This window comes from Hibiscus syriacus, unplaced genomic scaffold (assembly GCF_006381635.1).
Source record: "Hibiscus syriacus cultivar Baekdansim isolate YM2019G1 unplaced genomic scaffold, ASM638163v2 tig00000916_pilon, whole genome shotgun sequence".
Taxonomy (NCBI): domain Eukaryota; kingdom Viridiplantae; phylum Streptophyta; class Magnoliopsida; order Malvales; family Malvaceae; genus Hibiscus; species Hibiscus syriacus.
In genome coordinates this window covers 548,133-575,105 of record NW_024061833.1, presented here as the reverse complement: position 1 = coordinate 575,105, position 26,973 = coordinate 548,133, and the positions used below count along the sequence as shown (strand labels likewise).

The 26,973-nt window shown below is 34.5% G+C and overlaps 1 pseudogene; it reads right to left on the bottom strand.

The window, feature by feature from the left end:
* Positions 1-4,566: 4,566 nt before the first annotated feature.
* LOC120116836 lies at positions 4,567-26,191 on the bottom strand (annotated as a pseudogene).
* Between the last annotated feature and the right edge of the window lie 782 nt (positions 26,192-26,973).

Below are 26,973 nucleotides of genomic sequence, written 5' to 3'. Positions count from 1 at the left end.
TCTGATCTTCTAGCAGTGTTGTTGTTCCTGCCACTCCTATTTCTGTTCTTCCCAATTCTTGGTACTTACGTGTAAATCACTTACACGCTAAGTCACAGACTTAGTGAGGCATATATATATATATATATATATATATATATATATATATGTATATATATAACTTGCATGTACACTATCACATATATGATGATAATATGCACATCTATAAAACTTGTATTCTTATGCTAGTTTCACTTTAATTTATCTTTGGATCGCCCATATAAGTTATCGAGAAGAGAAGGTACGCGAGTACACTGAGGTTGTGCACAATGCTGTCACCACAACTCGAATAAAATCCCACTAGGGGCACTGAATATTTGTCCTGAATGACCACTATGTCCCGAATGACCACTATGTCCCGAAGGACCACTGATAATCCCTCGACTCTTGGCATGCCAATTATACCTACAACTCTCACATTAAGTAACATGGGCTTAATTATAATAAAATTCTCATTTTCATATCTTTTTTATCACTTTTCACATAAACACATAATTCACTTCATATGAGTACACATGATCATTTTCATTATTTCCCATACCTGAATGGATTCTCATATAATTGCATTCATTCAAATAAGTTCATATTTAAGCATGAATAAATTATGCATGAAAATACTATAGCATTAATACATATATCAATATGCATGTACATGAATGTAAAATCATAAGTTTAACTATAAGAGATAGACTCATCATAAGTCGTATCTCAATACAATTTCATATGAGATATGTACTCACCTTATCCTTGCTTTGACTCGATTCTAATCCTTCGATTGTTTCGGAACAAGATTACGTTCCATATCTACATAGTAATACATTGATACATATCAATATACTAATTGATATATTCTAAACTATCACTCCTTAGGCTAAAAAGAAAGCTATTTTTATCTTTTAATGAAGGTATACATCGATACACTCTACAGTGTATCGATGCATTCCTTAACGTGTGTATCGATGCACTACCTGTGCATCTGTACACAAATTCCATTCAATGTTTGTATTTTAAGGGGGTGCATCGATGCACTCCTCATGCATCGATGCACTAATTGTATTCGATATTCATTTATTTGAGAGTGCATCGATACACATTGAAGATGCATCGATGCACATAACCCAGAAGTGTGATTTTGAGCACGAAAATCCCTTCATAATCCTCTCAACACTTCCTATTTCACCTCCTTTTATGTCTCTAACTTGCATACACCTACTTAAACTAATTATTATCCTTTCAATACCTCTAAAACTTAAAAATCCAATCCTCCATATAGAATTCAAGAATCTCACTCAAATTCCAACATGTTCTAAATCTAATTCTAGCACTTCATATCCCCCAATCAAGTTGGTGACAGGTCAAATTCAACTTCCAATTCTCATTATGAACTTTATTTCAAAATTTCATTCAAGAACTCTTAACCTTTAATTCTTCCTACACCATTCATCTTGTTGTTTTAAAGCAAATTAAACTTTCCTTAAGCTTAATTAGCATTTAATGATCAAAACCAAACTTAAATCTCAACTAATAAACAACTAATAAGAATTATTACCTTTACCTTGGCTCATACACACAAAGAAGAAAGGAGGAGAAGAGTTGTCTGAAAGCTTGGATATTTGCTTCCTCTCATACACGTGGCCTCCATATATATCTAACCAATTTAATTATTTACTAACAAAATGACCATATTGTCCTTCCATTCTCCATTCTTTGAGATTTGATCCTACACAACATTTTCATATAAGTCCTTGAACTAATCAATTATTCTACTTTAATCACCAGATTCTGTAACTTTACAATTTAGTCACTAGCCTGGTATAGAGGATGTTACAAATCTCCCCCTTAAGAAAATTCGTCCTCGAATTTTCATTGCACGAAGAGATAGGGATACTGATTCCTCATATCCTGTTTATGATCCCATGTTGCTTCCTCTACCTTGTGATTCCTCCGCAATACTTTGACTAATGGAATAGTCTTGTTCCTTAGTTGCTTAATCTCATGAGCTAAGATTCGAACCGATTCTGCTTCATACGTCAAATTCGATTGAATCTTGATCTCTTATGGAGTCACAATATGAAAGGGATCAGATCGATACTTCCGAAGCATTGAGATATGGAAGACATCATGAATCTTTTCAATTTTAGGTGGCAAAGCCAGTTGATATGGCACTGGTCCAACTCTCTTAATGATCTCATATGGTCCGATAAATCTAGGACTAAGTTTTCCCTTACGTCCAAACCTTAAAACTTTCTTCCATGGAGACACTTTTAAAAACACTTTATCTCCCACTTGAAACTCAATTTCTTTTCTTTTTAAGTCTGCATAAGATTTTTGTCTATCAGCTGTAGCTTTGAGGTTATTCTGTATTGCTTGGACTTTTTCTTCCACTTCCTGGATCAACTCAGGACCAATAACTTCTTTATCTTTAAGCTCGAACCAATTTAGAGGCGTACGACATCTTCTTTCTTAAAGAGCTTCATAAGGTGCCATTTTAATACTTGATTGAGTACCTATCCCATGATCCTTTGAACTCGATAACACAAGCTCTCAACATATCCTCTAAAATTTGGATTGTTTGCTCGGATTACCCATCGGTTTGAGGATGAAACGTTGTACTAAAGTTCAACCAAGTTGCCAACGCTCGATGTAATGATTTCCAAAACCATGAGGTAAATCTAGGATCTCGATCCGAAATAATAGAGACATGTACCCCATATAGACGTATAATCTCCCTGATATACAGTTCGGTATACTTATCCATGGAAAAGTCAACTCGTACCGGAATAAAGTGAGCTGACTTAGTCAATCTGTCTACAATCACCCAGATTGAATCTCTTTTATTCGGAGTCAAAGGCAGCCCCGTTACAAAATCCATTTTTATATTCTCCCATTTCCACTGAGCAATAGACATGGATTGCAACAGTCCTGACGAAACCTGGTGCTCAGCTTTGATTTGCTGACAAGTCAAACACTTATATACGAATTCCGTAATATTCTTGTTCATTCCAGGCCACTAATATCGACTCTTGAGATCCATATACATTCCTCCAGGATGCATGGTCAATGGGCTACAGTAAGCTTTCGTTAATAAGTCTTTCTTTAATTCAACATTATCAGGAATCACTAGCCTCCCTTGATAATATAGGTTCCCATCAGTCTTCAATTCATAATCCGTAACCTCTTCATTTCTTATCTGCTGTAGCTTCTTTGAACACTTTTCATCTCTTACTTGCAATTCTTTAATTTGATCTAGCCATGATGGCTTGAGAGTTAACTCTGCACAGATTACATTGCTCTGCTTAACGATAGTCTGGCATCCGTAGCTCGTAAGGCTGCAAACGTCTTCTGACTTAAGGCATCTGCTACCATATTTGCTTTTCCTGGATGGAAATGGATCACTACATCATAATCTTTTAGGAATTCCACCCATCTCCTCTGTCTTAAATTCAACTCTTTCTGAATCATCAAATATTTCAAACTCTTATGGTCTGTATACAAGTAGCATCGTTCACCATACAAGTAGTGACGCCAGATCTTAAGAGCTAACACTGCTATAACCATCTCCAGATCGTGCGTTATATAGTTCTTTTCGTGCGGTTTTAATTCTCTCGATGCATAAGCCACTAATTTACCTTTTTGCATTAATACGCATCCCAAGCCATTACGAGACACATCACTATACACTACAAAGTTCTTGCCATACTCGGGTTGAACCAACACTGGAGCTTTTGTCAAAATCTTCTTTAACCTTTCAAAACTCTCTTGGCACTCCGGAGTCCACAAAAATTTTATCTCATTCCTCAATAATTTAGTTAGGGGTAATTCTATTATCGAAAAGTTTTTAATGAACCTTCGGTAATATCTAGCTAACCCCAGAAAACTCTTGACTTCTGACACATTCTTTGGAACTTCCCACTCTAAAATGGCTTTAATCTTTTGGGGATCCACTTGAATTCCTTCTACAGAAATCACATGTCCAAGGAACGTCACTTCCTTTAACCAGAATTCACATTTGGAGAGTTTATCATAAAGCATATTTTCTCTCAAAATCTGTAGAACAATCTTTAAATATGAACTATGCTCTTCTTCTGACATTAAATACACTAAAATATCATCGATGAACACCACTACGAATCAATCCAAATAGGGTTGGAATATTCTATTCATGAGATCCATAACAGCAGTCGGTGCATTCGTAACTCTAAATGACATAACAATAAACTCATAATGCCCATATCTCGTTCTGAATGCCGTCTTTGAAATATCTTTTTCTTGAATCTTCAATTGATGGTAACCAGAACGTAAATCAATCTTCGAAAACACTAAAGCTCCCTTTAACTGATCAGATAAATCGTCAATTCGGGGGAGGGGATACTTTTTCTTGATTGTCACTTTATTAAGTTGTCTATAATCAATACAAAAACACATGGATTCATTTTTCTTTTTGACGAACAAAACTGGAGCTCCTCATGGTGAGACACTCGGTCTGATAAACCCTTTGTCCAATAATGCTTGTAATTGGATCTTTAATTATTGTAACTCTTTTGGGGCCATTTTGTATGGTGCCATGGCGATAGGTGCAGTTCCTGACATTACCTCAATCTGAAATTCTACCTCTCTGTCTGGAGGCAAACCCATTAATTCTGCAAGAAAAAACGTCGGGAAACTCTCTAACTATAGGAATTTCTTCAATCCCCTTCTCTTTAGCTCTAACATCCAACACATTAGTAATAAACCCTTGACATCCCTGTAGCAATAACTTCTTTGCCGACATCACTGATATTACATTAGCCAATGAGTTTCATCATTCACTAAATACAATAACTTCTATACATTCTGAACTTCTCAACGTTACTCTTTTCAGTCTACAATCAACATTAGCGTAATAACGATATAACCAATCCATTTCCAGTATCACCTTAAATTCGTCAAAAGGTAATACCATTAGATTAGCAGGGAATTCAATTCCCTGAATCCGTATGGGACACCCTCGACACATCATATTGACTATACCAGTGTGCCCTAACGGATTAGTCACTACCACCTCACTGCTAATAGTTTCTAACAGAATATTCAATTCTTTTACTAACTTACTACAAATATAAGAATAAGTAGACCCTTAATCGATCAGTACAAACACATTCTTATCATACAACAAAAAATACCTGCGATTATCTCATGGTCATCTCGATCCTCGTTAGTCTTGAGATTATACACATGAGCTGTAGAACGTATCTCTTGTGGAGCTAAGGACTCTGACTGACTTCTTCCTCTGCCTCCACATCTTCCCCTATGGGTAGCCAAGGCAGACCTCTCTGGCTGAGCAGATTCACTAGCTAACATGGGACAATCCTGAACAAAATGCCCGGTGACCCCACATTTAAAGCAGGCTTCAGAAATCATCCTACATATCCCCGAGTGATTCTTTTCGTAATATGGACATTGTCTGACTTGACTTGGGTTAGATCTCCCAGCTCCTGATCCCACTGACTGTGTCTGTCGACCCCTTATCTAATTTGATCCCCTCGCAGAAGGTACAACTGACTCTGATCTCACTTGGGGTCAAGAACTCACATCTCTGCCCCCTTTTTGAGGGTGCAACACTCGATGATGCACCTGATCTTTTCGAAGTCTGAGCTCGAGAATCTCCAAACCTCTCATTTTGATCTCTTTCCAGAGCTTTAACATGATTCACCACTTCTTGAAATGAAGATAAATTCAACACAATCAATATTTCTTTCAATCTTGGACGCAGACCTTCTACAAACCATTCACAACCATCCTTCTCTATAGGAATAAGCTCGGCAGCGAAATGGCTCAACTTGTTGAATTCATACTCATATTCATCTGTCGGATGAACTAATCTCCTATGTATTTGTTGGGATTTTCGAAAGCTCAAATCGATAATCGGAACGGTTTACAAAGAGGGGTCGGAACGGTTTTTGAGTTTAGGGAGTAAGGAGATTGAAAGATAGAAAATTGCACAGCGATTTAGAGTGGTTCAACTTTCTAAACCAAAGTCTACGTCCACTACCTTAGCTTCTCACAAAGAATTTTCCAACAAATTCAGTAATTTGTTCTTTCTTTTGAGGACAAAGAGATAACCTTACAACTCCCTAGTTTTTTTGAGCTAAACTAGATCTTTTCCCTAGATTTTACACGGGATAAGCTAGAACCTTTCCCCTTTACAAAAGGATAAAATAAGTAAACAAGAAAACCTCTCTAAGGTAGGTGTTTACAAGATTGAGCTCACAAGAACAAAATATTTACAAGAGAAAGATAAAATAAGAATGGAAAACTCTTCTCTTGTGTTTGATTGCTTGAATAGTTGTTCTTTTTCTTCTTCAAGTGTCCTTATCTTGTATTTATAGCTTGGAATGTGTTTGATGTTGTATATAGCCGTTGGGGATGTTTTGGAGCCGTTTAGGGATGATTTTTCTACTCAAAAAGGCTACCCATAACATGGCGCATCGGTGCACTATCAAGGTGCATCGATACCCCTTCATTAAATTCAAATAAACTAGCCGTTGCAGCCTTCGTGCATGGATGCACAACAGGATGCATCGATGCACAGCCTTGATGCATCGATGCACAGAAGGATGCATCGATGCACAGAAGGATGCATCGATGCACTAATTGCATTCGGTGTTTGAGTGCATGGATGCACTGCATGATGCATCGATGCACTAGTGCAGGTGCATGGATGCACTGCAGGGATGCATGGATGCACTTTAACACCCTTTAGCATTTTGGCTCAAATCCGAATTTAATGGACTTTGAATTATTTTTGAAACCTTTTAAGACTTTGAATAAATTCAATTAAGTCCAAAAACATTTTGTAAATTCAATTCAAGTCCAAAAACCATTTTGCCTTAAATTGTTATATCAAAACATAGTTCAACAATCTCCCCTTTTTTGATATAACAAAACATTTGAAAAATTGTTTTTGGAAAAACTCCCCCTTAATAAATTGTTTAATGAAAAAGATATCAATTGTTAACAATTGTTGGAAAATATATGAAAATGTTAAGCTCCCCATTTTTCATTTAGAAATATAATTTTTCAAACCAAACTTCTCCCCCTTTTTGTTATATAAAAAATAATTCGATCTTTGAAGTTCAAAATAACTTTGGAGAGTAAGTGATATATTTGACATTTAAAAATCATTTGAAAAATCATAGATCTCCCTCAATAAATGCATTCCAATCAAAATTTAGCTTTAAGAACTTAACACTTAAAAAAGAAATTGAATTTCTACAAAGAATAGCAAATATGTTAGTAACACATGAATTCAATATATCCAAGACTAAAATACTTTATGCAATACCAATTGTTGAAATTTGATATCAATACCATTTGTTAAAATTAAGTGCATATGCATAAAGTTTTCCAAAAATGTTATGCATTTTGAAAATTTTGATATCAATTGTTAGAGAGATATCATTTTCATTTAAACCACATGCATAAACATTCAAATTTAGGTCAAAAATTTAAAATTTGTAAAATCAAAGTTTTTTTTAAAAAAATTGATATCAATTATTAGAGAGATATCATTTGCATTAAAACCAATTTTTGACCAAAATTTTATTATGATGAACAATTTTTTTTGAAAAATTATTAAACTTTAAAATTATTCATCATACCAATTGTTTTCAACATACATGAGATTAAAACAAAACATAATCATTTAATATCACAACTCATGCATGTTTAAAATCAAATGAGCAACCAAATAACCAAAATTAAATCATTAAGCTTAGAGGTTACCCATTCTTTCTTCATGTGTGGCTAGAGCATCTTGAATATCATCATTTTCATCACCATTGCTCTCACACACCTACAAGAGACATTTATTTCGATTTTGGTATCCAAATTGCTTTAGATCCTTCAACGTTAGTTTCAATGCCTCTTATTCCTTTCGGAATCCATACTTGTCTAATTTTAAAACATTTTCCTTTCTTCAAAGGACAAGTATGTTCCTTGTGACCATGATAATGACAATGTGAGCATATTGTCATTATTGAACTAAATGAATTATTTAAAATGATTTCTTTTTCTTTTGTTAAGCATTCAAGCTTAACTTTTAAATCAAAATTTTCTTTTTCAAAACTTTCAATTTTTATTTTTGAAAGCTCTAAATCTTTTTTCAAAGTTTCATTTTGGCTTTCAAAATCTATTTTTTGTTTTTAAAAGAAAATCGTTTTCGATTTTAAATTTTGAAATCATTTTCTTATATTTGGAGTTCATGGTCTCAAACTCCGAATATAACCTATTAAAAGCATCTTGTAACTCATCAAACGTATATGAATTAAATTCATTTGAGTTAGAAGATACCTCGGGCTCTTCATGAGCCATTAGAGACACCACCTTTATTGGTTCTTCTTTCTTGTTTCCATGGATTTCCTCAAGCTTATTCCAAAGCTCCTTGGCACTTGAACATGAAGAAACCCCTTCATAGATTTCAGGACCAAATGCACAAAACAACATGTACATGGCCTTGGCATTAAGCTGACCTTTCTTCCGTTCTTTGTCACTCATCTTCTTCTCATTCTTCTTTGGAGAAGAGTAGTCGTTCTCGATTATCTCTCATGCATCAAGATCATTGAATTATATGAATACCTTCATTAATTTCTTTCAATGATGATAGTTGACTCCATTGAAGTATGGAGGTTTGTCGGTTGGTAGGGAGTCTTACATGTGGAACGAGCCGGAGGTGGAAGCCATCTTCTCGGTTGTGTCGAAAATTGGTAGAGCTTCTTCTAGGATCATCTCAAGGTGGTTAAACCTTCTAAAGATTTAGGCTCTAATGCCAATTGTTGGGATTTTCGGAAGCTCGAATCGACAACCGGAACGGTTTGTAAAGAGGGGTCGGAACGGTTTTTAAGTTTAGGGAGTAAGGAGATTGAAAGATAGAAAATTGCATAGCAATTTAGAGTGGTTCGACTTTCTAAACCAACGTCTACGTCCACTACCTTAGCTACTCACCAAGGATTTTCCAACAAATTCAGTAATTTGTTCTTTCTTTTATGGACAAAGAGATAACCTTACAACTCTCTAGTTTTTCCGGGCTAAACTAGAACCTTTCCCTAGCTTTACACGGGATAAGCTAGAATCTTTCCCCTTTACAAAAGGAATAAAATAAGTAAACAAGAAAACCTCTCTAAGGTAGGTGTTTACAAGATTGAGCTCATAAGAACAAAATATTTACAAGAGAAATATGAAATAAGAATGAAAAACTCTTCTCTTGTGTTTGATTGCTTGGATAGTTGTTCTCTTTTTTCTTCAAGTGTCATTAGCTTGTATTTATAGCTTAAAATGTGTTTGATGTTGTATATAGCTGTTGGGGATGTTTTGGAGCCATTTGGGGATGATTTTTCTACTCAAAAAGGTTAACCATAACATGGTGCATATGTGCATTATCAAGGTTCATCGATACCCCTTTATTAAATTCAAATAAACTAGCCGTTACTAGTCGTTGCAGCCTTCGTGCATGGATGCACAGCAGGATGCATCGATGCACAGCCTTGATGCATCGATACACAGAAGGATGCATCGATGCACTAATTGCATTTGGTGTTTGAGTGCATGGATGCACTGCATGATGCATCGATGCACTAGTGCATGTGCATGTGCATGGATGCACTGCAGGGGTGCATGGATGCACTTTGACACCCTTTAGCATTTTGGCTCAAATTCGAATTTAATGGACTTTGAATTTTTTTGAACCTTTTAAAACTTTGAATAAATTCAATTAAGTCCAAAAACATTTTGTAAATTCAATTCAAGTCCAAAAACCATTTTGCCTTAAATTGTTATATCAAAACATAGTTCAACAATCTCTCCCTTTTTGATATAACAAAACATTTGAAAAATTGTTTTTGGCAAAACTCCTCCTTATAAATTGTTTAATGAAAAAGATATCAATTGGTGATTACAAGATTGAGCTCACAAGAACAAAATATTTACAAGATAAAAATGAAATAAGAATGAAAAACTCTTCTCTTGCGTTTGATTTCTTGAATAGTTGTTCTCTTTCTTCTTCAAGTGTCCTTAGCTTGTATTTATAGCTTGGAATGTGTTTGATGTTGTATATAGCCGTTGGGGATATTTTGGAGCCATTTGGGGATGATTTTTCTACTGAAAAAGGATGCCCATAACATGGTGCATCGGTGCACTATCAAGGTGCATCGATACCCCTTCATTAAATTCAAATAAACTAGCCGTTACTACCCGTTGCAGCCTTCGTGCATGGATGCACAACATGATGCATGGATGCACAACCTTGATGCATCGATGCACAGAAGGATGCATCGATGCACTAATTGCATTCGGTGTTTGAGTGCATGGATGCACTATATGATGCATCGATGCACTAGTGCAGGTGCATAGATGCACTGCAGGGATGCATGGATGCACTACAGGGGGTGCATGGATGCACTTTGACACCCTTTAGCATTTTGGCCCAAATCTGAATTTAATGGACTTCGTATTATTTTTGAAACCTTTTAAAACTTTGAATAAATTCAATTAAGTCCAAAAACATTTTGTAAATTCAATTCAAGTCCAAAAACCATTTTGCCTTAAATTGTTATATCAAAACATAGTTCAACAGTATTTATGCTTGAATTCCTCTAAAAACAAAGACCAAGTTACTTGATCACCAGACATTCTCAGTGTAACATTTGTCCACCAAATCCTTGCTTGCCCTCTCAGCAAGGCAACCACCCCATCTAACTTCTCTGAATTGGAGCAATGAAATCCCTACAACAAAATTTTCACATCATTAAGACAAAGGTCCGCAGCAACAAGACTTTCTTTGGCTTCACCTCTAAACTCTGATGCTCCTAAACTCTTCAACTCCTTTGCAACATTCATTCTTGGAGTTGAAGTAACAGAAGGTTGGAAATAAGTCAATACCGTGTCCAAAGTCTTAAAGAATACATCTTGATCAACTACAGGCACTCCAGAAGGTGCCTGCTCTTCATCTTGCCTGGCCAGGGCAGGTGAATTGCTACTTTCAGCGGGCCTATCATCTCCCGCTTCACTTCTAGAACTACCATGTCCGGACATCTATATAAAAAATAACCATATCGTTCTATTAGAAAAACAACATATTTACTATTATATCAGATCAGAAGTTCACTATTTTGTTGGCATGTATACTTTATAGGACACTCTAGACTCCTGTTTATGTTGAGAATCGACTAAACCGTAGCTCTGATACCATTAAATGTAACACCCCAACCCGTACCTGACCCGAATATGAGTCTGAGGTGTCACATTAACCTTTCAAACTTTAACTCTTGACAAAATTCAAGTAAAATTTAAAACTTTCAATAAAATAAAGGTAATTTATTTACATAAATTGGCCAAAATAACCAAAATCAGTCAGAGCTTTCATAACTGACACTTTTCTTACATGCCAACACACTATACACAACAAAATACATACTTTATCAGTTACTTCTGATCTGATCTTCTATCAGTGTTGCTCCTGCCACTCCTATTTCTATTCTTCCCGATTATTGGTACCTACGTGTAAATCACTTACACGCTAAGTCACAGACTTAGTGAGGCATATCATAAATATATATATATATATATATATATATATATAACAATGAATTCATGAACATGCATTCTTACCATTGGTCATGACATTTCAACTTGCATGTATCTATTACACTATCACATATATGATGATAATATGCACATCTATAAAACTTGTATTCTTATGCTAGTTTCACTTTAATTTATCTTTGGAACGCCCATGTACGTTATCGAGAACAGAAGGTACGTGAGTACATTGAGGTTGTGAACAATACTGTCACCACAGCTCGAATAAAATCCCACTAGGGGCACTGAATATTTGTCCCGAAGGACTACTATGTCCCGAAGGACCACTGATAATCCCTCGACTCTTGGCATGCCAATTATACCTACAACTCTCACATTAAGTAACATGGGCTTAATTATAATAAAATTCTCATTTTCATATCTTTTTATCACTTTTCACATAAACACATAATTCACTTCATATGAGTACACATGATCATTTTCATTATTTCCCATACCTGAATGTATTCTCATATAATTTCAATATTCATTTATTTGAGAGTACACCGATACACATTGAAGATGTATCGATGCACATAACCCAGAAGTGTGATTTTGAGCACGAAAATCCCTTCATAATCCTCTCAGTACTTCCTATTTCACCTCCTTTTATGTCTCTAACTTGTATACACCTACTTAAACTAATTATTATCCTTTCAATACCTCTAAAACTTAAAAATCCAATCCTCCATATAAAATTCAAGAATCTCACTCAAATTCCAACGTGTTCTAAATCTAATTCTAACTCTTCATATCCCTCAATCAAGTTGGTGACAGGTCAAATTCAACTTCCAATTATCATTATGAACTTTATTTCAAAATTTCATTCAAGAACTCTTAACCTTTAATTCTTTCTACACCCTTCATCTTGTTGTTTTAAAGCAAATTATACTTTCCTTAAGCTTAATTAGTATTTAATGATCAAAACCAAACTTAAATCTCAACTAATAAACAACTAATAAGAATTCTTACCTTTACCTTGGCTCATATGCACAAAGAAGAAAGGATGAGAAGAGTTGTCTGGAAGCTTGGATATTTACTTCCTCTCATACACGTGGCCTCCATATATATCTAACCAATTTAATTATTTACTAAAAAAATGACCATATTGTCCTTCCATTCCCCATTCTTTGAAAATTGATCATACACAACATTTTCATATAAGTCCTTGAACTAATCAATTATTCTACTTTAATCACCAGATTCTATAACTTTACAATTTAGTCACTAACCTGATATAGAATATGTTACACTTTCCGTCCAAGATATACCCGTCAGCACGACCACATTGGCCAGGTCGTGAAGAAATGCAAGCCAGTAAACGACCACTACTGAATTGGTCCTCAATATGAGAGTCAAGCTTGCGATTCTGTTGACGCTTCTCTAGCTTCCTCAAGACATGGTTGCTCTTCTTCACATCTTTTATAGTAGTTTCACCTTTTTCTCCCTCTTTTTTGGTTCCTCTAGCAGCTGCTTTCTTCTTGCGACCAATGTTAACACCATAGTGCTGGAGATACCACTGCTTGAATGGAGCAACATCAACCTGAACAATGGCACTCTTCACAAAATTTTGAGTACAAACAAGCTCATTATTAGATGCTTTGTACACCACATCCAAAATCTTGGTCTTCCAAGTCGCGACCTCCCTTATCCATTAGTAGTTTCATGTTTTAAGCCTCAGTGCACGCCACTTCACGTTTCCACCTCGAACACGAATCCTCTTTACGGTCTTGTTGATGGACAGCTTTGTGTTTTCAGGTAAAGTGAAAGCCCCCACTTTAGTTGTTACATCGTTCCCCTATTTATAGGTGCTGGAGGTTCCCCAGATTATGAAGCAAGTGTCCCACGTTTTGTTGAGTGTGGAGGTTGAACATGGAGCCTGAAGAAAAAATAAAATAAAATTAATTGTAATAATAATAATAATATTTTTGAGTTAATCGATCGATGAATATAGCTAAGAGGGGGGTGAATTGGAAATTAAAATTTCAGCGGAAGCTCTTGCAGAAAATTGAAAATATTTGCACAGCGATTTAGAGTGGTTCGACTTTCTCAACAAAAGTCTACGTCCACTACCTTAGCTATCCACACTAAGGATTTTCCATAAATTCACTAATTTGTCTTTCTTTTGAGGACAAAGAGTAACCTTACAAATCCCTCAAGAATTATACCCCAAATTCTTAAGAACACTATCTCCCAATGAGAACAATACAAATTTTGCAAACTTACAAGAAAATCCTCACAAGGAAAGATTTTTGCACAATTATAGAACAAAGAAAGAACTCTCAAGAATAATATAATTGAGCACAATAAGTGTTCTTGAAAGCAATGATGAATATTGAATGAAATTTGGCTTGAAATTGCTCAAACTTAAGGTTTGATGCTTTCTCTTTGATTCTCTCTTGATTCTTGTTTCTTGTTATTGATCAATGGCTTCTAAGCTTGTTTAAATACTCATTCAATTGATTCTAAACGTTGGGGATGTTTAGTGGAGTCAATAGAGCCATTTAAGTGTGAAAACAATTAATAAAACTGCTTGGAGCGTGGGGGAATCGATACCCCTCATAGGGAATCAGTTCCTGCATTGTAAAAATTCAAATATTTTGACCGTTATACAAGGGGGAATCAGTACCCCCTGGGGGGGAATCAGTTCCCTTCGAGTAATCTATTATTTCTCGGAGCCAAACCATTCAGGGGGGATCGGTTCCCTCTGGGCAATCTTCCCATTTTGGTTTGAGATTTATTAAGAAATGCTTTTTGACTTGATTAAGGCTCAAAATACTATGTAAATTTGTTTAAAAGATTAAAACATATTTTTACACTTTAGTAAGGAATAAAATGAACTTTGAAAGACTTGGAGTAATATTTTGATAATCGAATAATTATATCGAATATACTTAGAAAATCTTTTGTAAAATCTTAAAATTCATTTAACTTAATTTGTTATTTTGAAACATCAAAATGTTTTCAAAAATCTCCCCCTTTTTGATATAACAAAACATTTTAGTAATTTTAAGATTGATAATAAATTTTGAAATCAAGTTTTGAAATTACCCCCCCTTACTTTAACACTTCTCCCCCTTTTTGTTAAATCAAAAGGACTCTAAAACATTTTTAAACAAGGTTTTGAAAACTTTAGCCAATTGAATTAAAAAAATTAAAGCTTTACGCTGCTAAGATCACAATCAAAAGAGATATCAGCCATTAGTTTCATAATCAATATTCATAAACGAATGTGAAATGGTAAAATTGGTCATATATCTAACATGATGTAAATGATGCACAAGAGAAAAATTTAAGCAAATCCACATATATAGATAAGTTCAAATCATCCAAAACATAAAAATCCAACATTCATATCAAATTCAAACATCCAAAACATTCAAAATGTTAAAACAAAAAGTTCTAAGTCCCATCTAAGAGAACTAAAGCACGACAAGAATCAAGCATCCGTAGGAGGATTGGGAGGAGGAAAATGAGCTCGCATTGCAGCCATATCATGTGCGAGCGAATTAATACGTTCATTCATTGTTGCATTGTTTGCGCGCATCTCCCAGACAATTTCCAATTGTTGAGCTCTTATAGTGGATAAATTGGATTCTATGGAAGTAAGTCGTGATTTCATGGATGCATATCGGAAATCGAATGTCTCCATAAAAGATTGAAAATATGGAGGCATATGATCTCCTTGTTGTGATTGATCCTCATGTTGCTCTGGCTTATCGTCGGTTGCGTCAGCTTCCGAAGGTTGCTCACCGGTATGAACCCATAGACCAGTTTCTTCATTTATCTTCCATCCCGATTTTGTTAATGAAAAGAGATTGATTTGATTTTTTAGTAGAAAAGCGGCATCAAGGCCAACCCTAAGCTCGGCTTTAGAGAACAGATTACTCAGAATACAACCGTAAACTAGATATGAACAGAGTTTCTTATTAGAAACTAGGTTTACGGTTTCAACAATTTCGGCAAATATAATATGAGGTAGGTTTATTTTAAGATTATTTTGAACACAATGTACCCACCAAAGATCCAAAACTCAAAGAGTGGAGTATCTGCCTCCGGATGGTCGAAACCACCAAGAGATCATTAGATGAAGGAAACGATCATGGAGATTTAATACACTCGCACTATCCCTTCTTTTATAAATAGAACCTACAGTTTGTTTTTCATTTTCTAAGCCTTCATCATCTATTCCTAATGTGTTGGTTATGTATCCCGGGTCAATATAAAAGAATTTTCCTAGAAGATAGGATCGAATTCCTATGGTTGTAGTTTTAGCCTGGTTTTGAACGCAAATGACATTAGAACAGAAGATTCGAACGAGTTGATGATAAACTATTGGTTCAAGTTCAAAGAGTTTATCAAATTTCCACTCTTGTAGGGTAGGAAGATATCAAAAATTTATGTCTAACATAGCTTGAAGAGATGGGATTCTTTCTTCTCAAATTTTGTAGGATTTAAAATATTGAGAGTACCTAAAGAGGAGATTTTGTCTACGACTTGGTTCATTGAAGCACGAATTAAGAATGGTCATATTTGGATCACCGGGATTAGGATTAGGAAATTGTTGGATAGGAGGAGGATTTGGAGGTGAGTTTGGTGGTTGGTTTGATCGATAGAGGATGGCCTAGAACGTTTGTGAGACATGACTTAAGAAAATCGGAATAGAAAGAGTAACCTGCAATTTCAAACACATGTATGCAATATAATCAATCCTAAAACTCAATTGAGTCCGCAATATTTCAAGGTTCTCTAAAACAATTCTAATGGGCAATTTGAAAAAAAAAAACGAGTTTGAAAAACAAGGTTTGAAAATCAATATATGTATAAGTTGTTTTCATAAAAGCAACATAATTAAATAAAAAAAACAAAACAATCATCAACTTTTTTTTAAGAATTCCAAAAATCTCAAAATTCTAAAAAATCTTGTGTTTTTTATGAAATTAGTTGTATATTCTTATTCTAAACCAAAATATATGTAATGCCCGATCACTATTTCACCATAGAACTAATTAAAACTAGTCATGTGTTCAAAATCAATAAAATAGTGAGTTTAGAAAAATTACCTTGAAAAATTGAAGATTGAGTAGATTTTGATGTTGTTTGCATGATTTTAATGATACTAGCAGGTATAGGAAATGAAATATGATGAAATTTCGATTTGTTTTTGATGATTTTGGAAAAAAATTTGAGAGTAGAGAAATAGAGAGGGGCGTACAACGTGAGAGAGGAGAAATGGTTTTGAGAGAAAGAGTGTTATTTTGGGCATATAATATCCAGACCCCGTGGGGGTATCGATTCCTCCTGCACTAAAATTCAAAAATCTGTATTTTAAACACTCAAAATGCTAAATTAATTTGCTCTAGTGGTATTGGCAACTCATATATTAAAAATTAATCATGTTCAATCAATCAATTTTATCCTTAAACTACATTTGAACATAAAATTAATTTTCACTAAGAATCATAAACTCCCCTTAACTAATAGAAAAAATGCAATCAAAATTATTATTATTATAAGCATTTTTCATTTATTCTTAAAAGTACTAAAATTAATTTAAACACTAAGTGAAGATAGGTCATTTAAACCTAATTCTCTCCTAAGTGTCCAAAATCTTTCTTTGTCTAAAGGTTTTGTAAAGATATCCGCTAATTGGTGCAAAGTATCAACAAATTCTAGAACTACATCTTCCTTAGCGATATAGTCTCTAATGAAGTGATGTCTAATTTCAATATGTTTAGTTCTAGAGTGTTGGATGAGATTTTTAGTGAGACAAATAGCACTAGTATTTTCACACTTGATAGGAATGGTACCTACTTCAATTCCATAATCAAAAAGTTGTTGTTTAATCCATTTAAATTGTGCACAACAACTACCGGCTGAAATGTATTCCACTTTAGTGGTAGATAATGCAACACAATTTTGTTTCTTTGAAAACCAAGAAATCAACATATTTCCAAGGAATTGGCAAGTATCGAAGGTGTTTTTCTTATCTAATTTGCATCCTCCATAATCCACATCAGAGAAAGCATGCAAGCTAAAGCTAGAGTCTCTAGGATACCAAAGTCCTAAACTAGGAGTGTCCTTAAGGTATCTAAAGATTATCTTAACAGCTAGTAAATGTGATTCCTTAGGACATGATTGAAATCTAGCACATAAGCAAATACTAAACATAATTTCTGGTCTTCTTGCTGTTAGATAAAGCAAACAACTAATCATTGATCTATATAATTTAACATCCACACGTTTATCTCCTTCATCTTTGTCAAGCTTTGTTGATGAGCTCATTGGAGTGTCATGAGGTTTCCCATTTTCCAGTCCAAACTTCTTGAGCATATCCTTGACGTACTTAGCTTGATTGATGAACATGTCATCTTTTCTTTGCTTTATTTGGAGTCCCAAGAAAAATGAGAGCTCCCCCATCATGCTCATCTCGAATTCACTTTGCATTAGCTTAGAAAATATTTGGCAAAGAACATCATTAGTAAAACCAAATATTATATCATCAACATAAATTTGAACTACTAATAAATCTTTACCTTTATGCTTTAAAAATAATGTAGTGTCAACCTTCCCTTTTGAAAAACCTTTTTCAATTAAAAAATTTGACAATCTTTCATACCAAGCTCTAGGAGCTTGTTTTAAACCATAAAGTGTTTTTGTCAATTTAAAAACATGATTTGGAAATTTTGATTCTTCAAAACTAGAAGGTTGTTCCACATACACTTCTTCTTGTATAAAACCATTTAAAAATGCACTTTTAACATCCATTTGATATAATTTAAACTCATTGAAACATGCAAATACTAATAACATTCTAATTACTTCCATCCTAGCTATGGGAGCGTATGTTTCATCATAGTCTATGCCCTCTTCTTGAGTATACCCTTGAGCAACAATTCTAGCCTTGTTTCTCACTATATTACCACTTTCATCAAGCTTATTTCTAAATACCCATCTAGTACCTACAATAGATTTATTACTAGGCCTTTCAACTAATGTTCATACTCTACTTCTCTCAAATTGATTTAACTCTTCTTGCATAACCATAATCCAATGTTCATCATTTAATGCTTCTTTAATATTCTTAGGCTCTATGAATGAGATAAATACAACATAATTTCAAATATTTCTAAGAGAAGATGGAGTTGCTACCCCTTTGGATGGATCACCTATTATTTCACCATCATTGACATAGTTGTATTCACTTGGGTAAGAGAATTCCCTTTCTTAAATGGTTGGATTCTCTAGAGGATCTTGAGTTTCCTCATCTTTTATTTATTCCTTTGATGATGGTTCTCCAATGTCATGTCTAACGTCATTAGTATTTATAATACCTACATCATCATTCACACAAGAATCATTCCTCGGAAGGGGATTATCATCGAAAACAACATTTATAGACTCTTATACAACTAAAGTTGTTTTATTAAATACACGATAAGCTTTAGAATTTTAGGAATAACCCAGAAAAATTCCTTCATCACTTTTAGGATCAAATTTGCCAAGATTGTCTTTATCGTTATTTAAAACAAAACATTTACATCCAAAAGGATGAAAATAGCTAATGTTAGTCTTTTTATTTTTAAAAAGTTCATATGGAGTTTTCTTCAAAAAAGGCCTAATCATTACTCGATTAATAACATAACAAGCGGTATTTGTGGCTTCCGCCCAAAAATATTTTGGCAAATTATTTTCATAAAGTAAGGTTCTAGCCATTTCTTCTAAAGTTCAAATTTTCCTCTCGACAACTCCATTTTGTTGAGGGGTTCTAGGTGCTGAAAAATTATGGCTAATACCATTAGAATTACAAAATTCAGTAAATCCAAGATTTTTAAATTCAGTTTCGTGATCACTCTTAACACTAGTTATAGAGTAACATTTTTCGTTTTGGATTACTAGTGGTCCTAGATGGTCCAAAAAGACCTAAATGGATCAATTGTAATACTATACTTGTGGATACATTATTAATGGATTTAAAAGAAACTCACTTTTGTTTTCCTTTAGCACAAGCATCACATATTTTATCATTATCAAATTTTAGCTTTGGCAACCCTCTAAATAAGTCTCCTTGAATTATTCGTTGCAAAACACTCATACTAGCATGTCCTAGTCTCATATGCCATAACCAACTATCATGCTCATCCTTAGCAACTAGGCATAAATTAGTCATATCTATAGAATCTAAATGCACCATATATATGTTTCCTATTATATGACCAACAAGCATAATCAGATTAGATACAATGTCAATGACTTTACAACCATTAGTTTCAAACATGACATTGAATCCCTTATCGTACAATTGACTAATACTCAGTAGATTATGCTTTAATCCATTCACATATAAAACATTCTTAATTTGTATGGAAAATGTATTACCTATAGTGCCTATACCTTTAATATGACCTTTTGAATTATCACCGAAAGTCACTTCTCCTCCATTTTTGGCGTTAAGCTTTATGAACTGGCTCTTGTCTCTGGTCATGTGTCTTGAGCATCCACTATCAAGGTACCATGAGTTTGAGTTTGTTTCCCATGCCTTGTAGCAATGCTCCTTTTCCTACAAACATAGATTAATTTTTGATTTTTGGTACCCAAATTCTTTTGGGTCCATATTTATTAGTTTCCAAAATCCTAGTCCCCTTATGTATCAATTTGTGTAGGATATCCTTATATTTAATAGTAATGAGTTCTTTAGGAACTCATATACTTCTAACGATTTTTCCATTAGAGGTTCTTCGGGGACCTCTATGATTATAGTTTTTAAAAAGTTTCCTAACAAAGTTGGAGTTTGAACTTTCTATATTTCCAAAACGTTTTGTTTCAACTTTATCAAAAGAAGCTTTAAGATCATCAATTTTCTTTTGATGATCATCATGAACTTTTGAAAGTAAGTTACGCAAATCATTATTTTTCTTTTCAAAATCGTCAATTTTGATTTGCAATTCTTTAATCTTACTTTCAAGCTCCTTGTTAGTTTTAGACATAAGACTGTTTTCATTTTTCAATTTTGAAATATCATTTTTGTATTTTGAAAATAGAGTCTTATAATCCGAAGCCAACCCATTATAATCTTCTAATAACTCATAATAAGATAAATCATCTAAATCGAATGAGTTAGAGGTTAGCTGAGAGTTTTCCCCGATAGCCATCAAGCACAAGTTTGCTACTTCTTGTTTCTCTTCATCGGAGCCTTCTTCATCGCTCCATGTAGCTACATGAGCCTTGTGCTTTTTCTTTGATTGACCATTTTTCTTTAATTGAGGGCAATCGTATTTGACATGCCCTGACTTTTTGCATTTGTAGCAAATGATCGAGTCCTTCTCTTTTGGTTCAGTTTTGAAGCCTTCATTTCGTTTGAATTTTATTCCTTGGTTGGGCCTCATTAATTTTCTGAACCGTTTGGAAAATAATGCCATTTTCTCATCATCGTCATCTTCATCCGAATCACTCTCATCTTTTATGGATTTGAGAGCAACTCCAACATTATTCTTCTTCTCCTTCTCCTTTGGTGTCTCATCAATATTATCGAGGTCTACCTCATCTTGAAGCATAATTTCATGTGTGAGGAGTGAACCGATTAGTTCTTCAAGGGTTAAGTACTTTAACTTCTTAGCCTCGATGATTGCCGTCTTCTTTGATTGCCACGATTTTGGAAGTGAGTAAACCAACTTCCTCACAAGCTTTTCTTTTGGAATTATCTCTCCATATGATTTGATACCATTGAAAATCGTGGAAAATCTATTTGTCATAGCTTTGATGTCTTCATCCGGTTTCATCCTGAAATTTTCTTAGCTATGAGTTAGAAGACTAATTTTAGATTCTTTTACCTCGTCGGTGCCTTCATGAGTGACTTGTAATTTGTCCCATATTTCTTTGGTGGTTGTCCAAGATGAAACTCTTCCATATTCATCTGGTCCAAGAGCACAAAAAATAATATGGATTGCATTGGAGTTGAGCTGGAACATTCTTGTCTCTCATTCACTCCACAATCTTGGGTGAGTGGAAGGTTTGATGCATCCATCTTCTATGACATTCCATGCTCCCATGTCACTTTCTTGAATGAAGTACATCATTGTATTCTTCCAATAGGCATAGTTAACTCCATTGAAGAAAGGAGGCTTGTTGACGGGCACTGAATCGAGAACGAAGTCGAAGTTTGAAGCGTCAGCCATTGATGACTTGAATATCGATGTAACTCTTCCCGAATCGAATCAAGAGGCGATTAAACCTTCAAATGAGTGAGGCTATGATACCAATTGTTTATTTAATCGATCGACGAATATATCCAAGAGGGGGGTGAATTGGCAATTAAAATTTCGGTGGAAGCTTTTGCAGAAAATTGAAAATATTTGTACAATGATTTAGAGTGGTTCGACTTTCTCAATAAAAGTCTACGTCTACTACCTTAGCTATCCATAGTATGGATTTTCCACAAATTCACTAATTTGTCTTTATTTTGAGGACAAAGAGTAACCTTACAAATTCCTCAAGAATTATGCCCCAAATTCTTGAGAACACTCTCTCCCAAAGAAAACAATACAAATTTTGCAAACTTATAAGAAAATCCTCACAAGGAAAGATGTTTGCACAATTTTAGAACAAAGAAAGAACACTCAAGAATAATATAATTGAGCACAATAAGTGTTCTTGAAAGCAAGGATGAATATTGAATGAAATTTGGCTTGAAATTGCTCAAACTTGAGGTTTGATGCTTTCTCTTTGATTCTCCCTTGATTCTTGTTTCTTGTTATTGATCAATGGCTTCTAAGCTTGTTTAAATACTCCTTCAATTGATTCTGAATGTTGGGGATGATTAGTGGAGTCAATAGAGCCGTTTAAGTGTGAAAACAATTAATAAAGCTGCTTGGAGCGTGGGGGGGAATCGATACCCCCTCATAGGGAATCGGTTCCTATAGTGTAAAAATTCAAATATTTCGACCGTAATACAAGGGGGAATCGGTACCCCCTGGGGGGGAATCGGTTCCTTCCGAGCATTCTGTTATTTTTCGGAGCCAAACCATTCAGGGGGAATCGGTTCTCTCTGGACAATCTGCCCGTTTTGGTTTGAGATTTATTAAGAAATATTTTTTGACTCGATTAAGGCTCGAAATACTTTGTAAATTTGTTTAAAAGATTAAAACATATTTTTACACTTTAGTAAGGATTAAAATGAATTTTGAAAGACTTGGAGTAATATTTTGATATTCAAATAATTATATCGAATATAATTAGAAAATCTTTTGTAAAATCTTAAAATTCATTTAACTTAATTTAGTTATATCAAAACAACAAAATATTTTCAACAAATATAATAATAATAATAATAATAATAATAAATAATAAATAATTATTATAATAATAATATATTTTTTAAGCTCGATAAAAAATGGGTGTCTACAGCTGCCCCTCTTTACACATTCTTGTGTTAACAAGAATAGGGCAAAGATGAAAAAAGATAACAAGTTTTTGTTCGGTTCTCTTTGATTTGAGACTTGATAGTATTTGTTGCGACATTAAGTCGATCCATTGGGCACGATATCCTTCTTCGCGAAGTTGAAATTGTGGGTGACTCCTTTGTTGTGAAGTAGTTGAACTGTAAAATCCTAAGCATGATATCCTTCATCATGAAGTTGAAATCGTGGACCTCTTGAACACGATAACCCTCATTGTGAAGTTGAGTTGAGCTAAAAGTATTAGGAAGTAGCTCCTGGATTGTCTTCTAGCCCAATATACTTTGTTGTGAAGCTAAAATTTGACCTGAATGAAACATATTTTTCATTGTTATATCACAGATGACTCATTCGTAGTGAAGTTGATTCAATCTCTTGGGTATGATATCTTTCGTCATGAAGTCCAAATCGTAGGTGAAATAGAAAGTGGTTCTTTGTTGCCAATCTTGGTCAACCTTGGTGGTCTTGTTCTCGATTTAAAGATCTGGGTATGAAAATTTGACCGGAAAGTAGTTTCTTGCTGATGCAATGTGGTTAATATACTTCGAGCTGAATGGAATCAAACTCGAAAGTCTTCATTGACAGATAGTCCTTATTGCCTAGAGTTATGTTATACTAAGCTGAGAGATTGCCCATATCTTCCTCTTGACTTAAAGACCTCGATTTAAACTTCAACCAGAAAGTAGTTCCTCGCTGCTACCATGCGGTTGATATGTCATTGAGCTGAATGGAATCGAACTCGATAGTTTTTTGCTGACAGATAACCCTTCTCGCCTTGAGCTATACTGTAAATTTTATATGCCCTTGAGCTGAATGTAATCGAACTCGAGGGTTTGTTGACAGATAACCCTTCTCGCCTTTGAGTTATGATGTACTTGGTTGGGGAATAAATCCCTATTGTAGATGATTCATTTTCTGTGAAATTAAGTCGATCTATTGGGCACGATATCCTTCGTCGTGAAGTTGAAATTGTGGATGAACCATTCGTTGTGAAGTTGAGCCTTGAATTGGATATCCTTCGTCATGAAGTTAAAATCCAATCTAAAGATGAATATTGCTGGTGGGCACGATATCCTTCATCGTGAAGTTGAAATCGTGGATGGCCTATTCGTTGTGAAGTTGAGCCTTGAATTGGATATCATTCGTCGTGAAGTTGAAATCCAATATAAAGTTGTATGCTACTGGCACGATATCCTTCGTCGTGAAGTTGAAATCGTGGGTGGCCCATTCGTTGTGAAGTTAAAATTGGATATCCTTCATTGTGAAGTTAAAATCCAATCTTGAGTAAATTGCTTGTGGGCACGATATCCTTCGTCGTGAAGTTGAAATCGTGGATCTCCCATTCGTTGTGAAGTTAAGCCTTGAATTGGATATCCTTCATCGTGAAGTTGAAATCCAATTTAAAGATGAATGTTGCTAATGGGCACGATATCCTTCACCGTGAAGTTGAAATAGTGGATGGTCCCTTCGTTGTGAAGTTGAGCCTTGAATTGGATATCCTTTGTCGTGAAGTTGAAATCCAATCTAAAGTTATATGCTGTTGGCACGATATCCTTCATCGTGAAATTGAAATCGTGGGTGGCCCATTCGTTGTGAAGTTGAGCCTTAAATTGCATATCCTTCGTCGTGAAGTTAAAATCCAAGCTTGTGTAAATTGCATTGTTTCGAGTCCAATATCCTTCACTGTGAAGTTGAAATTGACTCTGAAAAAATATGCAAAATTATGTATGCAAAAAATGATGAATGTGATGCTCTTAAGTATGTCTAAGATGCATGCACTATGAATTAACTCTTGTTTTATCTTCTGGTTGCAGTCTCGTACTTTGTCTGCCGATCTGGTCCTCGGAATTGATCGTGCCTCATTTTCTAATCAGGTTGTTTAAAATGTCACAAGTTCTATCTGGTCTCTCGGACTGATTGTTTTCAAGAATGTGAAATGCTCGAAATTTGGCATTGTTCGTTCTTTCTTCAATAGAGGCAAAATAGGCCTCAACAACTTCCAAGACTTTTCACATTTGAGACTGTCCTGTTTGAAAATGTTTTTTTCCTTTCTCTTATATTAGGAGGGAAGAAAAAAGATATAAAAATGTAAGAATTTTGTAAAACATTGACCCTTAATTCATGCTTACAAACGAATCAAATAAAAAACATGAGTTCAAAGAATATCAAAGGAATTAATAGCACTTTTAATTCTTTCAGAGTTATAGCTCTTTGACGAATGTTCAAGTTGATGAGTTGGTTTCTGGTTGGCTTCCTATTTTCTAAGATTTCAACAAAAAAATGTCATTTTTTCTCGGTCATTGCAACAAGCCTTTTTCATTGGCTTGACATTTTAATAGGATGCGGACAAAATGATGCAACTAGCATAATCAATTACTAGACCTTCTATTTCGGTCCTCTGAAATCTTCCATTTGTTCAAGCTTTTTAGGTTCCTCTAACAAAGGTAGTGCAAAAATATCGGTCTAAAAATGAAATTACTGAGTGCTCGTGTGAAATTGACTATAACAGGTGTTCCTTACCTCCCTTAGTCCATCATTATCGAAAATATCTTGTTTAAATAAATTTGATTTAATTTATCATTGTATGGCTAGCCAAATCCATAAAGCCGGAGCGTTTAACCAATTACTTTAGAGGGAAAGGTTAATATTATAATTACTTTTATCAGGTTAACTGAAGGGTTTATCTCATCACAAAGTCTTCAGCCTGAGTGGAACAAACACGGAGTTGCCAAGTGTCCGAGCAATCTCATGGTTTGAACGCAATCTATTCATAAAGCCAGGGCTTTTGAGTTTCCTCTATAACCAATTGCCTTAGTGGAATAGCTCAGCTTTACAGATTTAATTTCTTAAGATTGTCAAGAAGAACCTATTATAGTCTAGGTGTTTTTGAAAGTCAAGGAATCTCATCTTTAGAGTTCAATTTCCAAGTAAATAACATAAACTAGATTCACCTACTCTACTATTCCATCTATGAAGATCATTATCATCACTGAACGTCCTCAAAAAAAGTATAGTAATGTCATATGCAAAAGATACCCCATGTTGTTTGCTTCTATACTTACCTGAATACCAAGCCTCTTGTTCATTCCCTTATGAAAGTAGAAGGCTATGTCAATTCTTGTAAAAGAAGGATATAGTGTTTGAGTGTGTCTTTTGGGGTAAAACCAAGGGTCATTATTTGATCATGTCACTTTATCAAAGATCTGTAACTCCGATCATTTACAAAGTTTTTAATTCATTTTATATTCAACGAATTTCAAGTCTGCAAATTTGATTCATTGCTCACCATTTTTAAATTAGCATAAATTTATATAAATATTCATAAAAAGAAAGTTCAAAATACACAAAAATATGAGAAAGTTCAAAAAATGAATTCAAACAGTATGCTGCAAATGATGAAATGATCTTTCTTTTCACTCGGATGCCCTCGAGTTATTGAAGTCGATCCAATTCTTATTACGCATCTTTTACATGATTCTCTTGAATACGTAACAGTTCTCAATAGTGTACCCTGGGACACCGTCATGATATTCGCAATGAGCATTCTCATCATACCATATGGGGGCTTCATGGGTTCCACCGGATATGGTGACACTACGTGGGTGTCAAAAAGTCGTTGGTAAAGCTCTTTGTAGGATTAGGATTGAAATGTTCCCATTTTTTATGAGATATGTGAATGTAATAAAAAAGAGAGAAAATAATGCTAAATATGCATGAATGCATGATGCATGTAATGTTCGAGGCATTGATCCAAAAATGTGTGTTATTATAAATAATCCTAATTGGGGACAATAGTATTATTTCTTAATAGACAAAAAACATTTTAAAAGTATATTATGACTAAGTCTTCAAGACTCAAATGGGTTGA